This window comes from Orbicella faveolata, unplaced genomic scaffold (assembly GCF_042242905.1).
Source record: "Orbicella faveolata isolate gen_17 unplaced genomic scaffold, um_ofav_v1 contig_3, whole genome shotgun sequence".
Taxonomy (NCBI): domain Eukaryota; kingdom Metazoa; phylum Cnidaria; class Anthozoa; order Scleractinia; family Merulinidae; genus Orbicella; species Orbicella faveolata.
In genome coordinates this window covers 5,761,446-5,778,098 of record NW_028301558.1, presented here as the reverse complement: position 1 = coordinate 5,778,098, position 16,653 = coordinate 5,761,446, and the positions used below count along the sequence as shown (strand labels likewise).

Here is a 16,653-nt window from a genome sequence, read left to right as displayed (position 1 = left end):
GTTTATATGTAATTAAAGGAATCGGTCATCATCTCCATGAAAACGATTATCTGCAAAACTGCCCCGTTAACCCTTGAAATATCGACCACAATAAACCTGTTTTTTTGAACTGGTAACTCTGCGGCACACATTGGCAAAGCAACTGAAGCACAACTGATACTGTGTTAGATGTATTGTAACAAATATGAGGAACAATTTAATGCACTTTCCATGGAAAAACGTACACATCTACAAGTGAGCTTGTTCTAGCCTACGTGTAGTCCCCCCTCCCTTCCCCTCCCCCACGGCGAGAAAAAATGAGAGGGAACGTACGGCTACACGTAGGCTAGCTTGTTCTTCTGGTTTCTCGGGTTTGCAAACACTCGGTCACTAAGTCCGCGTTTTCCACAACTACTTGTTTGTCGGACTTGAACGTTTGTTATTAATCAGTCTCAGGATCTCTTGTCAGCCTACAGAAAGTTGATCATTGCTGTTCTTAAGTAAAAGAAGGATAAAGATCACCATGCTTGTTTACGAGAAACGGACTGTCAAAACTCTCTGTTGATCTTAAGCGCAAATGAAAAGGTGTCATGTTCCTAATGTGCAGACCCTAATTTAGGTCCGAAATTATGCGAAGTAAGAGTGCGCAGCGAAATACTAGGGATATTGCCCTACCATATGACAACACTTTCAACACAGTAACAATCCACACTCCATCAGTCTTTTTTCCACTTCTCGTGTCCACTGTCCAGTCCAGTCCAGTCCAGTCCAGTCCAGTCCAGTCCAGTCCAGTCCAGTCTAGTCCAGTCCAGTCCAGTCCAGTCCAGTCCAGTCTATTTTTACTTTACTCGCCTTTCTAAGAAAGATGTACCATCAACGTCAAAACAATTGTTACTCGGAATTGAAAACAATAGAGCATTAAGTACTGCCATAAGCGCCAAGTGTCCGTGCAAAAATCTGTAAATTCGTTATCATCTCCAAGTCGTGAAGACTCCATTCACCCATTCAATAGTTTAAGCAACGAGAGCTAACTTTATCCTTTTAAAATTGATAATAGCGCGCTCTTGGGCGCGTGGACTGCAGGTAAGGACAGACATTTTACTGCTTTAATTCCTTATGCCCCGTGGAATGTTTGCAAAGCGATCCGTAGTTTAATACGTAAATCGAGCAGGGAGTTACTCACGGGAGCTGTTTCATTAAAAACATATAAAGAATGTTGCAAAATGGTGCAAAGCGAAAATGTTACTTCCTTCTTGATAAAGATTGCAATTGATAGTAATAATTTTACAATTTTTAGCTTGGCTTGCATTCTCGTCGATGTGAGATGCAGAGTAACATCGATCGAAAATCGTGACTGTTGGCCCTTCTTATTACCTTCTTTAGCTTTACCCTTTGCTTCTGAAACACTATTTTGTTCTAGCTTCTTGATCTTTGACTGAAAACATGGGCACCTCGGCAGATGCAATGTCATCCCTCAACGAATTCACGGGTTCAATTCTACACTTTGCGCTAAAGCATTGAAATGCTAATTGCGAACTCGAGCCATAGAAACGAACTGAAAAGGGAAAAGCGATTCAAAGTTGCAGTCGAGGAGCGGACATTTGACATATAGTCAGGTAGAATTGTGAAAACATTATTCGTTGCAATCACTGGAAGGAGGTGTTCACAACACTGAGAAATCCTAGCAGCAAGTCAAGGCCTGTACTCAGTAACACGATAGCCCGCCAGTTTGATTTTGTGTGACTTGCTGATTCCAGGAGAATGAAGAGTAAAATATAATTCTGAGGGAAGTTTGGTGATGTCGCGGTAAAAAAAGTACCTATTTGTGCAACGCTAAACTAACAGTTTATTTCCGCATTTCGCACATAAGATTTGCCAAATTATTTCCATGACATTTCTCTCTCTCTGACCTCGTTCAGATTTTGTGATTGTAAGATGACATTAAATGATGCTATATTTCAGCCAAAAGTGAGCAAGCCTAATGATGGCTGAACCAAGGTTGTAGGAAACTAGGAAAACTAGGAAAATTATAAATCAGATTGCTAGACTGATGACTTTACACACTTCATGAATGACGCGTGTACATATCTCGCTCCAATGTGGTTACGACTGCGAGTTCAGAGAAGCTAAAAAAACATTGTTGCGCGTTCTAATGAATAAATCCACTTCTAGTGGATTCATTAACACCTCTGTAAAATACTTACTAAGAATACTTGTTCGTTGGCCGCCCCTCATAGTTTAGTTCAAGAAGACAATTAAATATTTATCAAATAAAACATAAATTTAATAAGAGATAAACGTTTATTTCAGAAAGATTTTGGTAAGTAAGCTTCCGTGCGATCGTTTGTAATACTGATATGGTGTGCTATTTCTGATAAGGGAAAACGAAATCAGAACCTCTAAGGAATTTAAAAGCGGTGAGCGGTTCTCTGGCTACATGACGTATTGATAATGAGTTTAATGTTTCATCACTCAGCACCATGCCCTCACGGACAGGGCAAGGAAAGGAACTGGACAAAAACAAAAAGAATGAGGACGGCGGATCCAAAGGTAACCGAAATTTGTAACATTTTATAACATCAGGAGCCATAATCGGGGACGAAGACCGTAAGCGCGCGCCATTTCTAGTATTAGGGTTGTCCCCATGATATGGGACAATAATTCTATTTTTAGAACAAATTGCGCCATCGCCTGCGGCACACGCGCGTACATGCTGCGAGGATTTTTGCGGATGTCGCGCGGAGGAAATGACGTCCGAAATTCCCGAAAATTTTCATGTGTTTGGCCCACAACTCAACGCGTTCACGTCTGTTGGAATTTTGCTTAAGTATTTCCGTCGTAAGCTGCTCCAGTTTGAGTGAAGTAAGACAGTGTCGAATTTAGGTATGTTCCGCTGTGAGCTTATATATATCGCTGACCAAGTTGTGTTCCGACGGATGCTTCTTTTACATGAGCTGTACATTACTCCACTTTAAATTTCACATATGTTGAAGATTAACAGCTTTTCCATTACACAGCAAAAAACTAGCTGGATATATTTAGATATAGCAGAGCTTCAGGGCTTCATAGTTTCCTAGCTCCTCTTGCCACACACTTGCGAGGAATTTGTCAGTCTATCGCGACCGAAAAGTAAAACAAAATAATTGCTAGTTTGAGTTTCGCTTGAATTTTAAGCAACGCTTAATGTTTCATCCAAGGCCCAATAACTTTACGTCCTTAGATACTGCTCAGTTTTATTCGTGTAAAAATCCAGTAAATTCTCTGTTGTCGATGAATGGGAGCGCCCGCCGATGCGTGTTTTCAATACAGTCAGTAAACATGACAAATTGTACTTCCGCCGCTCTTTCGTGTGAAAGCGTACATCGAACTCAAACAATAACTCTATAGTTTTTAAATATGTTTAAGATTGATAAATGTTTGAGAATATATAAAAGCTAAGCTGGAAATATGTGAATAAAGCAGAAATAATCAGCAAAGTTACGATGACGCTTTCTTTAATCAACTTGGAATAACGATTTCGAGTTTGTTGATCGAGCTATCAAAACTCCTTGTCTATTTTCATTTTCGCAGTGTAAAACTTCACTATGCTCATGTTGAAGAAACACACATGATGTTAGTAGCCTTTTTTGCTTTCGTGAAATTTGTTACAGCATCTCAGCACAAAAGATAACGAAAGAAATCTTTGTCAAGATTTGTTGACAATTCAAACACCGACTCGGACTTGAAAGTGCACGAGCTGCACTATGCAAATGAGCTAATTGTACGCGTCATACTTTCCTTTCAAAAACTTTTGCAAACTCACCAAACAAGCAGAAACAATAAGAAACCGTCAAAACAGGTTTTGGTTATGATGAACCATTGTCTGAGAAACTCACAAATTAACTCGATACCAGAGTGTAGAGTTTTCTTGCTATATTCTTAAGTCAGAACAAACGCAAAAACATACGCGTAAGCTTACAACTAGCGTGAGCAGATCTTATTATTCATTCCCAGCGCGAGATTGAAGTCTTGTTTTCGACCCTGAAAAACCCACCTTTTCCGTTAGCTCAGACCATAAAACTACATGTAAGCGCCCTGGTTCGTATTCCCTGCCTTATTCCCTGCCTTATTCCCTGCCTTATTCCCTGCCTTATTCCCTGCCTTATTCCCTGCCATCGCTGTGAAAAATACGCAAAAGAATCTCTCAACTCTCACCATTTGATCACACAACGTGACAACATCCACGCGAGAGCCCCCGACACGTGCGTGAATCCGCGCGGATATATGACGTCAGGATGGCGCAATTTGTTCTAAAAATAGAAAAATTGTCCCATATCATAGGTGCGCGCGAATCCCGAGACTTACGGTCTCCGTCCCCGATTATGGCTCCTGATAACATTTAAGTGTTACATTTTACCGAGACCGCTTTCTCTTATTATCGCAACAACATTATTTTAATCTGTTTACTTCCTTAAAAATAACTAAAGAAATATGCCTACATGTAATCTTCAGATTAAAAAAAAAAACATTTTGCTATAACCAATTCGAAAAAGGTGCCGTTGAAACACATTAAGATTTAAAAATACCGTTCCACTTTCTACATAATCTTACTGGATTTAAAGTGTTCGTTTCACCTACAATGATGGACAAAGGTCCCTGGGACTCTAAGGTAATACCACGAATTACCTGTGTTTTGAGACTCAAGTTTGAAAAAGCACTGCTATTCTTTTAAAAATGCGTTGCTGTGTTCCCTCTCCCCACCTAATGCAATGCCGAAACTCAGGAGATAGTCCAAGTACTTGTGTTCAACAGTGTAGGTGGGGTGGGGGAAGGAGCTGGGCAGGTGTAGTTGCATTTGCACGCCACTGTTTGTTTGGCGTGAGTGAAAAAGCGCAACAAGTGCAAATTTGTCGAAGACTTCTGTTCATGATTGCAGGTACAAGACCTTTCGCATCCATGCAATAATCGCTAAGGCATAAAGTTTTCTGTGAACATGGCTTGAATTAACTCCTTAGGGAGCTCTCAACCACCGTAAGATCACGAATTTGGAATAGTTTCTGACACTTTCTTAGGGCCTGTTTACAAGGAGAGAGGGTTACCCTAACAAGCGTGTTACCCTGGCAAGCGGGTTACCCTAACACTCACACATTTCCTCTTTTTTCTTCGTCCTGTTTACAAGGCAGCTAGGGTTACCTGGGTAGGCGGGTTACCCTATCTGCGTGCTAGAGTTACCCTTTCAGGCGGGTTAACTTTTTCCCTTGTAAACACTCCAGGTAGGGTTAACCCGCCTACCTGGGTTGTTCTAATTGTTACCACACCCTTTGAGTGTACCCGCGCTTTAAGTTTTACCGGGTTGTAGGGTTACCCTATCTGTGAAATTTTGCTTGTAAACCCGGGCTATCTTTTGCCCTCCAGCTAGGGTTAACCCGCTTGCTAGGGTAACCCTCCCTCCTTGTAAACAGGCCCTTAAACATCTACTCACACGGCTGCAAAATTTTGACAGGTCGATTTTTTCCTCCAGTTTCCTCTTTTTTAGTTTTCTTTCCTTTCCTAATTTGAACCTTTTTGATTGATTTGCTACACGTCTTTTAGCACCTTCTTCCTTTTAGTTACTAAATTGGACTTTGTTTCACATGTTTAGATTCTGGAGAAACATGTCGACCCAAGGAGGGAAAATGGCAAGGACAAGCAGCAACTGAAAGGAAAGGAACCACGAGTTCGAAATCAACAGGCGCTTGTGGAACGTCTGCTGACGAAATACCAAGTCAACGCAACTCAGACGGTAGGCAAATCACCAACTACAAGAGATCTCACCGTTTTGTGGAAAAGGGTTGGAGGGGGGGGGGGGGGCAGAATGAGAGTAACCATAAACTGGTAAAATTTAGCCGTTAACCCGTTATTTTAAGCCGTCGAATTGTCTCATACAAGAGACCATGATCTGTCTCAGATGAGAATCTAATTTTTTAACAGCTTGTATTTTTTTTAAACCGTATGCAGCATCATACATGTGCAGGTCAACAAAAAGTAGTAACCTCATTGTCTCGAGCTTCTGTTTTGTCTGAATGTCTAAAAATATAGTCCATACATGACTTACTCGACCCAAAAATGTAGACGTTTATGGTTACAAATTGGAAGAATACGTTCATAGCTTGAAAGTACCTGCAAAAGTTGCTTTGCATCTGCCAAGATAGCTTTCTCTGAAGTAGAAATTGCTTTCTTCAGCAAAGACATCCTCGTTTTCACCTCATTGTCTTTAAGATAGGATTGGAAAGGGAAGCGACGGGAAGGCACAAAAGTAAAACTACAAGCTTCAACAAACGAAAAAGGAAAGGTTAATCCAGGCAAACCCAATATCAACATGCAAATTCTTACTACTGGTTTCCATACATTTTCTGTATTATTTGTTGAGAGAATTTGACACATAAACAATTCCACTGTTGACCAAATCTTATATTCCCTAAACCCGAATATATGATTTTTGTGCGGATGTTGTAAAGAGAAATTAATACTGATTACTAGATCTTGTTATATTGTCAGCCTACACTTTCCGTCAAGCAACTGCACACCTGGGCTCGATTACCAGCCGCTGTTCGAGAAAGGAGCCCGCGTTCCTTCCCGAAGTCTCTTCTAGGGGAGGAAGGTAGACCGGACACGAGAGAGCGGTGGAAATCAAGCTTACTGTACACGCAGTTGTTTCCAAACACAACGGCACCTAGGCCAAGTACCTGTAATAATAGTCGCGCCTCGACCATTTCACTGGCCAGACAGAATGACATCACTATTGTAAAACCCTTGATTATGGAAAATACCTCAACACAAACCTTTTTTTCCAGATCTTGGAGCAAAGATGGAAACAAACAAAGGAGGAAAGAAAAGGACCAGGAGACCAAAACATCGATCTTCACAATCTTCAGATTCACAGGGAGCAGCTGGACCCTCTACAAGTGGACCCAATTCAGAAGCTGGTACGTAGAAAACTTATCACAATGTAATTAAAAAGGTAATGGCTGTCTTCAAGTCTAGATGGCTCATCAGGCCTGTTATTAACTTCGATTTCGATAGAATTTAGCAGAAGAAATATTGATACTCTCGTAGATAGGGTGCAAGACGACACAGAGTAACCCTAGCATTAGGTTCCCCACGCAATTTGCCGGAACCCATTTATACTACTAGGTGGAGAAAGCCAGATTGGGAATAAAGGCCCTTCACTAAGAACAACGACACAACAGCCCTGGCCAGCACTGAATGCAGACACCTTGATCTGAAATTCAAGTTGACGCAGATAATGTTGGATAAACAAATTTAAGTTTTCGCGTACCTTGGCGAGGATCAGCCGGTAAAAATACCTAATATTTCCGTTGAGTTCCCGATGTGGTGAAAATCAATTGGGATTCACGCGTGCCACGAAGCGCGTTGATCTGTTAATCACCGACCATTCCTCGATCATATTTAGTATGGTTTTATACCATGGGAAATTGAGACTCATGCTTTGGCTTTAGTTCTCAAAACGGTTCTATATCATAAGCACGACATTTCGTGTTTTGCTTAAGGTGGCCATTCTGACCAACATACGAAGCAAGTTCCAAAAGGGCGCGGTAAGGGAGCCGGATCACGAGAAGGTGACAAAGGCAAACGCATTCCGTCATCAACTGGCAAAGGTAAAACTTCAGGTGAGTACAATAACAGACAAAGGGTGCTAGTTCGAAAGTTTGAACTACTTTACAACTATTACGTTAAATTGGTTATCTCCTATGACACAGGTAAAAACCAAGACCATCGACCAAGAAAGCCTTATCCAAAGAACAGAAATGCCAAATCAGCAACGCAGCACGAGACACAGCCTCCCGCGGGTAGAGCACAGAACGGCGGTCAAAAGAAATCATTTCCCAGTAAAGGTAACACTCTGGATCTTAAGACCTTGAAAGAAAAGGATTGGATTGAGGTGGTCCACAAATTAAACGATAGTATGGCTGGACTTAAGTTCGTTCTAAGATCAGAAGAGGAACAGCACAACACTGAGGACTTTATCTTCGACCTTACTTGTACACTAGCAATTGTCTGCGATGCGCCAGCTGGTGAAAACCCGAATAAGATTCTAGCTGCGCTTAAAGGTTCAGCCTTTTTTAGTTCCAAAATTCCATACTTACTGGATCGTGTTCAGAAAGGGAAAACGTCAATAACTGATCCCCAGTCTCAAAGAAGACTCGTAGAATCCCTAATCAAAGTATTCAATAAGTATCTGATGCACTTACCGAGTTCATATGCGGACCCGCCTTACGATCCGCTCAGAGAAACCTTGGATCAGTCAGACATTGACGGAAAAGATGAGCTGAAGAAACAATTAGATGATTTCAAACAAAGAAGAGATGACATCATCAAGGCCGAAAGACAAAAGCATGGAAGACGTTACGCCAACAAGATGGGTCAAAAGCCACCAAATGATTTTAGAGACATCCCCATCTGTCCAACGAACAAAGAAATCAAGTCTCAAGAACGACCCTTTCTGCGAAAGAACATCAAAAAGGGAAATTTCCAAGATGTCGAACATTATCTTGATGTGCAGTTCCGATTGCTTCGAGAGGATTTCCTTGCGCCATTAAGAGAAGGTATCTATGAAATTACGCACAACATTCCAAGAGGACAACGTAATCAGTTGATGAAATGCTACCAAGGAGTAACCATTGCCGGCAAGGAATTGAGTAAGTCTGGAATTATTTACAATGTTCACTTTGATGTTTCCAAATTTCCCTTGACAAAATGGGCGCACTCAAAGAGGCTCATTTATGGTTCATTCCTGTGCCTGTCAAAAGACAATTTCGAAACAATGCTTTTTGCCACGGTTGCCAATCGAGACCCGAAGAACCTTCAGAAAGGTACATTTGATATTCAGTTCATTGAGGAACAAAATATTTTAGATATCGAGAAGCGCCAACAAGAATACCAGATGGTTGAGTCACCAGCTTTTTTTGAAGCCTGCCGTCATGTACTTAAAGGACTCAAGGGAATGAACGCAGACAACATACCTTTCACAAAGTATCTGGTTGAATGTAGTGACAAGGTGGACCCACCGGAGTATCTTGTACGAGGAGATGGTCAAGATCCTGTATGTTATGATCTGAGCAAGGCCCTTGGTGTACGGAATTCACCAACATCGAAGAAGGTACCTGTTCTCAACCCTGAGGCTTGGCCATCAGTAGACATACTTCCTCTAAACGGGTCCCAGCTAGAAGCGTTAAGAACAGCACTAACAACTGAATTTTCCGTGATACAAGGCCCACCAGGAACTGGAAAGACCTACGTTGGAGCCAAAATCGTGCGATGCCTGCTCGAGAATCGACAGCAGTGGGATCCTGAAAACGTATCACCAATGCTAATGGTTTGCTACACAAATCACGCACTGGATCAATTTCTAGAGAAGGTGCTAGAGTTTCTCCCGAAGAGAGCGATTATTCGGGTAGGGGGAAGAAGCAAAAGTGAGAAATTAGAAGACTGTAATTTAAAGGTCTTCACCAAGAAGTACAGAAGAAATTATGCCCATGGATCCAAACTTGAGGAAATGGAAGAGAATCAACGAGAAATGGACTCGGACATTGAGCATTGTGAGAAACTTCTTACCAAAGCAGACAAAGTACTTTTGGAATTTCGAGATTTAGAAGACGTAATGACCTCACGACATGCAGACCAACTTTATGGAGCAATCTTTCCACGTAACGCAACAAGCAACTGTCAAAACCCAACAAATACTTTCAAATTATGGCTCTGTAACAACACCCAGATGAATGATGCAAACCAACACGCGAGCACGTTAACGGAAAGCCACAAGGACGGAGCCCAGGATGGATCTGTTCTGCAAGAGGATTATGCAGACGAAGACGATGACGTTCTTTACCATGCTGCTGGAGAACGATTTGAAGGAAACAGCATTAGTCATATTTTACAGGACGAAGTAGTCAGTCTTGTTGAACAATCCCTGCAAGAGATGCCAAAGGAGAATACAACAACAGGATACAGAAACGGTTTCAGGCAAAAGTCCATCAAGAAATACAAAGGACACAAATCAACTGGACGCAAACACCTCTCTGAATGGATCTCCTATGAGTTACCCCAGAAATGTGGAATGGGAGCCCTCAGTTAATGAGGATCTTCTGTTCAATACCAAGAATGGAGAGCAGTGCAATAATGAAGAGTTGCAGCAATCACAGCAGGATGACTTGCAAATAACAGTTTCCAAGGAGATTGAAGAACCTATAGTTGCCAAACAGGTTGAAGAGGAAAGTCAATTGCTAAATGAAGACAACGATGCCGTATCAGAAAGTCTTAAAACCTCAGAGGGAAAAAGTAACGCGGGAGAAATGAACCCACATGACCCCGGTGAAGAGACCATCACAGTGGAAGATGAGGCGGCATGGATCCAGAGTCAGAGATACATAGAGGGTGAAGAAGAACACAGGTTAGTAAGGGTACAACAATCGGATAAAGGAAAACGCAAAGAAGAAAATGAAGTAGAGGTAACCGAGAACAGTGCGGAATGGAAAACAGTTATCTACCAGAAAAATCCCAAACCATTCTTTTGGAGAAAAGAGGAAGGCGGAACCATTAGAGACGACATAAAAGGTCAGTTGGTTGAGGCTGAAGATGGCCAAAGGGGGATTACGGCCACCAAAAAACGCAAAAAGAAAAAGAAGAAGACAGAGAACAAGATCAATATGACTGCAAACATTGTTAACATAAGAAGGCAGCTGCAACAGGAAGCGATAATGCCCAGTGACGAGGCACTTGCAGTGGAAAATATTTGGTGTTTATCAGCAAAAGATCGCCTCCGATTGTGCCTTTACTGGATTGAATGCTACCGCGAACGCCAAAGAATAGAAATTCAACGATGTAAGCAACGTTATGAACAGAAACATAAAGAGCTTTGTGTTGAATTGGAAGAGATTAAAGCCCAAGACGAGGAAGAGGTCATACGCCGCGCAACGGTCGTTGGAATGACAACCAGCGTTGCTGCCAGATACCACACCATGCTTCAGAGAATATCCCCCAAAATCGTCATCATAGAGGAGGCAGCTGAGGTTCTGGAAGCCCATATCATCACCTCTCTTTCACGAAACACAAAACATACAATTCTCATTGGAGACCATAAGCAGCTTCGCCCAAAGGCAACAGTTTACGAATTGGCCCAGAAATACAATCTGGAGATCTCGCTGTTCGAGCGAATGGTGTTAAACAGTATGGACTGCAAGCGCCTCTGCATTCAGCACCGTATGCGTCCTGAGATTGCTGCCCTGACTAAAAGAATTTACGAACATGAGATCGTGGACCATGAGTCCGTGTGCGCGTTTGAGGACATCTCAGGACTAAGGCACAATATGTTCTTTATTGACCACAACCAACCTGAAGTTCCAGTTCGTGGTTTGCAAAGTTTCTCCAATCCTCACGAGGCTGGATTCCTAGTGGCTCTCTGCCGTTACTTGTTACTGCAAGGTTATAAGCGAGAGCAAATCACAATTCTCACCATGTACACGGGCCAGCTGTTGGAGCTCCAGAGCAGAATGCCGAGACGTGAGTTCGAGGGGATTAAAGTGTGTGTTGTCGACAACTTTCAGGGCGAAGAAAACGACATCATCCTCCTCTCGTTGGTACGAAGCTCGAAAATAGGATTCTTGAAGGAGTCAAACAGAATATGCGTTGCATTGTCAAGAGCTCGTCAAGGATTTTATTGCATTGGAAACTTTTCCCTCCTCAAAAGCCAGTGCATACTATGGAAGGAGATTTGCGATGATTTAGAAACGAAGAACGCAATCGGTCAAATCCTAACACTGGTTTGCAAGAGGCACAGCAATGTCAACCAAGCAAGAGATTGGCGTGACATCCAAAAGTTTCCCCTTGGTGGTTGTGAAAAAGTCTGTGGAGTGCGTCTTGACTGCGGTCATGCTTGCGACAGGGCCTGTCATCCTACAGATGATTTTCATTTACCTGGTCGATGCCCCAAAGTGTGCTGGAAAAGTTGCGCCAATGACCATCAGTGCCAAAAACGTTGTCATTATCCGGATGGCTGTTTCTGTGCACGTCCTATGGTGAAGATTATTCCTCGATGCGGTCACGAACAAACAGTGCAGTGCTGTATTGAACCTGAAGATTTTACATGTCAAGTCAAATGCGAGAAATCTCTCAAATGTGGGCACAGATGTAAAAACATATGTGGTAGAGCATGCACAATGCGTTGCTATGTTGAATGTAATAAAACTCTTCCATGTGGACATGAAACGATTATGCCGTGTTTCAAAGATCCCATAATCTACAACCAGTGCTACAGCAACTGTGACAAAATCCTGGATTGTGGCCACCCTTGTTCCAAGAAATGCAAGGACCGATGTCGCTGCAACACTACAATTGAGGTCAAGCTGCCATGCAGTCATGGAGTATTCGTTTTGTGTCCTGAAAAGAGCTATCCACCCCCTTGCTTTAAGAAATGCACTAGAAAGTTGCTTGCCTGTGGACACGAGTGTCCTGGTCTGTGTTATGAAGAATGTAGCAGTTGCCGGTGCGAAATTTTGGTTGAAAAGCTTCTTCCATGTGATCACAAACAAATCCTTCCATGCCACTTTGACCCACGCTACATCAGCTGTCACGAAATGTGTCAAAGGAAATGTAACCGAGGCCATCCCTGCCAACAACGGTGCCACTTTGGTTTTCCATGTAAAGATTGCCAAGTGATGGTTAACATGACAATTCCCTCATGTAACCACAATATTGAGATGCCCTGTCACTTGGACCCAACTGCACTAGTTTGTAAAAAGCCATGCGAACGAGTTAGAACCTGTGGACATCCTTGTCGAGACGTCTGTGGGAAGAACTGTGAAGCACGACCATGTATGAAATTGGTACCGAGAACATTACCTTGTGGACATACAGTAACTCTAGCCTGTAACAAAAGTCTTCAAACGTACAAATGCAAGGTAAAAGTTGTGGTCGATCTATCATGTGGACACAAGAAGGCAATGGACTGCTGTGTTGAAGAAGCTGGCCTACAGAACGTGAAATGCAATGAGAAAGTAGATAAAGAACTGCCTTGCAAGCACAAAGCCATCCTTCAGTGTCACACAAATCCTGAAGAGTACAAGTGCATGAAAAAAGTCGATGTCACAATGGTATGTGGACACACAAAGTCTGTCACCTGCTCCGCTGAAAGGGCTGGAAGACTACCCCGTTGCATGGTTATGAGAACTCGAAAGTTGTCCTGTGATCACGAGGTAACTATTCCCTGTTGTGAAATTCCCGAAGAGTACAATTGCCAGGAGATGGTTGATGTCACACTGTCCTGTGGACACAAAAGGCGCGTGGAATGTTCAAAAACGAGGAAAGTATCAGAAGATGAGAAATGCGATGTTGTTGTCAAGAAAAAACTACCTTGTGGCCATGCGAAAGAAATGCAATGTTCCGTGAAACCAGAAGACGTTTTTTGCGACGCTCCGTGTGAAAACGTTCTTTCTTGTCAGCATCCTTGTCGAGGACGATGTAGTGACGACTGCAGTCAACTGAAATGCGCGGAAAGGGTCGAAAAGAACTTGTCCTGCGGACACCATAAAATCAGTTGTCTTTGTCCTGACGACGTTTCCAAAATTATTTGTCTAAACAAATGCACACGAAAGTTATCATGCGGCCACGTTTGTATTGGAAAATGCTCTGAAAAGTGCAGTGATTACCAGTGCGAAGAGATGGTGGTGAAGAAACTTAATTGTCCAGGAAAGCATCATCTTCAAATGCCATGTGGTAAAGACCCAACAACCGTAAAATGTGTTAAGAGCTGCACGAAAAAGCTAGACTGTGGTCATCCTTGTAACGGGGTTTGCGACCAACCATGCGGAACTGAGAAGTGCATGCGAAAGACAGTAATGACGTTTCCTTGTGGCCATAGAAAAAAGCTTTCGTGTTTCCAGAGAAAAACAGCTATTTGTAACGTACCTTGTCGGCGACAGAAGGCCTCATGCGAGCATCTTTGTAAAGGATGGTGTGGGGAACCGTGCTCTAAGTATCCTTGCGATGAACCTGTGACCAGAACGCTACGATGTGGTCACAAGGTTGGAATGCGTTGCTGTCAGAACCCGGAAAATGTGAGGTGCCCTGTAGCATGTGGAACAAAGCTGCAATGTGGTCATCAGTGTTCTGGGACATGTGGGGATTGTCGGCAAAGGAATTCACACGAAATTTGCCAGAATCCATGCAGTCGTTTTCTCGTTTGCTTGCACCGTTGCAGAGCAACATGCTGTGAGCCTTGCCCTCCGTGTGTCAGTAAATGCTGTCGAAGGTGTCCCCATGATAAGTGTAAGGAGCACTGCTCAAAGCCATGCAGACCATGTAGACAGCCTTGTACATGGAGTTGTCCTCATTACCAGTGCAACAATCTTTGTGGTGAGAAATGCGACCGCCCTCGTTGTGACGCTCCCTGTCCTAAAAAGCTTTCTTGTGGCCACCAATGTATTGGCTTGTGTGGAGAAAACTGTCCCACCGTGTGTGCTATCTGTCACGCTAAAAAGCTATCTTCTATGTTAAAGGATGGGCGTGTTAACAAAACGGAACCCACAAGATGTCTAGAACTTTTCGACTGTGGTCACATCATAACAGTTAAAGAAATGGACGAATGGATTTTGCGTCAACAGAGCAGTGACGTTCAACTCATGCGTTGTCCAAGATGTCCTAGATCAATTACATTCAGCTATCGCTATGGAAATCTCGTCAAAAGGACACTGAGGAACATTGACATCGTCAAGACACAAGTATATCAGCTTGCAGTTGACGTTTCCAAGTCTGTCCATGTCTTAGGAAAGGATCTAAGGCACCTAAAGTTTGATGTGGAGAAGCTGAAATTTCCGCAAACAGTTCCTCGCATTATGCAGTTCTGTTTTCCACAAGATGTACGAATGGATGAGAGCACGATTCTGTTTCTTTTTATAGCTAAGAATCACTTGACGATTCTTAAGAAAGTACAGGCATCACAGCAAGTTCTAGCAAACGTGCACGCAGCCCAAGGTATCTCCTCACAGCAAGGGGACGTGGAGCAACTCGAAAACATTACCATGAATGCGCTAGAAAATATCAAAGAATACCTTGAGCAACCTCAACTCAATTTGAAAACTCTTTGTCAGGTGCACGAACATACAAGGAAGTTCTTTCTCTTTAGTCATGTGCTAGAGGCACAAATTGAAGCTGCAAAACACCAAATCTTTTTTTCAAGAACAGGTAGCACTCGACTAAAGTTGGCATGCGATCGGTTTGCAGTGTTTGTTAAGGGTAACGATCGTGCTCTAGATCTTGAATGGCTGAGAGGAACAGTCCACTTACTAAGAACGGAGCTGCAACTTCCACCCTTACCGCCCGAGGAAGCAGAAGACTTCGCCAATTTCCCAGGGTACCAAAAAGGTGTCTGGAAATCATGCGACCAAGGCCACGTTTATTTCACGGGATGGATAGTGCGAGGTGGCGAAGACATTCCGGTGGGAAGCGAAGGCTGTAGTCGGTGTAGAGCGAGAGAGTAGAGCTATTGACATGTCTATTGAGAGTGACTGATATGTGAACAAGGGTTCACTGAAAGGCGAAACAATGAAACATGCTATACAAGTGATTAGAGGGGTGAGGCGGGAGGTTTGAGAAGAAGAGGCGATACTATTCAGAAAGATTTTGAAAATTTGCCGACATAAATCAAGTGTCCCCCAGGGAACCATTTAGTGGAACAAGAACCGATTAAAATAAGAAAAATAGAACCGATTGAAATAAGATTCACTCATTCATGAGTAGGATCTTAGGATGTAGAGCGTCAGTGATTTTACATCGTGTTTGGTCGTGTGCGAGGTTGGCAGTCCTAGAAGAGTGCAAAATGAAACGTTACCGAAAACCACAATATGGAATGCCATAAAGCGACCTGTGCGTCACGACACATAGATAACTTCATTATTCCACAAGGTGTCTAAAATTGGCAGTTTGGAATAATGGTTCCTGCAGTTTGGGTTGGAAAACACTGTTCCCAATTAAATCAGTTCCAGTCATCCCTTGCACTGACAGCACCGAGAAAGAAATGGTGTTCTCTGTAACCGTGACTGTCAGGTGTCCGTGCATATGGCGCAGCACTGAGGACATGTCCGAAACGAAACCGAGCGTGGTTGCTTGTCTGCTGGCTTGCTTCCGTCCTCCGCTCCTCAAAGAGGAAAGGTTTGTGAAGATGGGCCACAAATTTCAAGTAAATATAACTCGATGAACAAGAAAGTCCAAAATGTTCGACATGTGTTTAAGTCTCATGCAATATATTAGAAAGAGCACTAGTTATGCAGAGCGAAAAAGCAAAACTGTAAACATGTAATAACATTAGATTATAATATTTTCTTTTTTATTGAAATAACAAATAGGCTAGGCATTGTCATGATTGTGAAGTCTGAAAATCTTAGATTCTTTAATGATATTAAATTTTTTTGTAAAGCAGGAGAAGGATCTCGAACTAAAGAGTATATGCATGGTGTGTTAAAGAAAGGTTTCGTATAATTCAAGTTTCTTCTAGCAAATTAGTGAAAACCTTATTTCAATGAGCTTATGCCAGGGATACATTTGTTGAAGAAAAAATGGCGTTTATTTAGGTTTATTGGGTTTTTTCCATGTTAGTAAAAGCAAACTTGATTGTTTCGAACCATTGATTTAATGATCATTGTG

At 42.5% G+C, this 16,653-nt stretch overlaps 1 pseudogene across 1 annotated transcript; it reads left to right on the top strand.

Moving 5' to 3' along the window:
* The first annotated feature begins 850 nt into the window (after window positions 1-850).
* LOC110068192 (uncharacterized) lies at window positions 851-16,630 on the top strand (annotated as a pseudogene). Its single transcript, XR_016209646.1, has 6 exons — window positions 851-1,062; window positions 2,456-2,529; window positions 5,600-5,740; window positions 6,792-6,923; window positions 7,509-7,628; window positions 7,719-16,630. The product of XR_016209646.1 is annotated as an uncharacterized LOC110068192 (transcript).
* The last annotated feature ends 23 nt before the right edge of the window (window positions 16,631-16,653 follow it).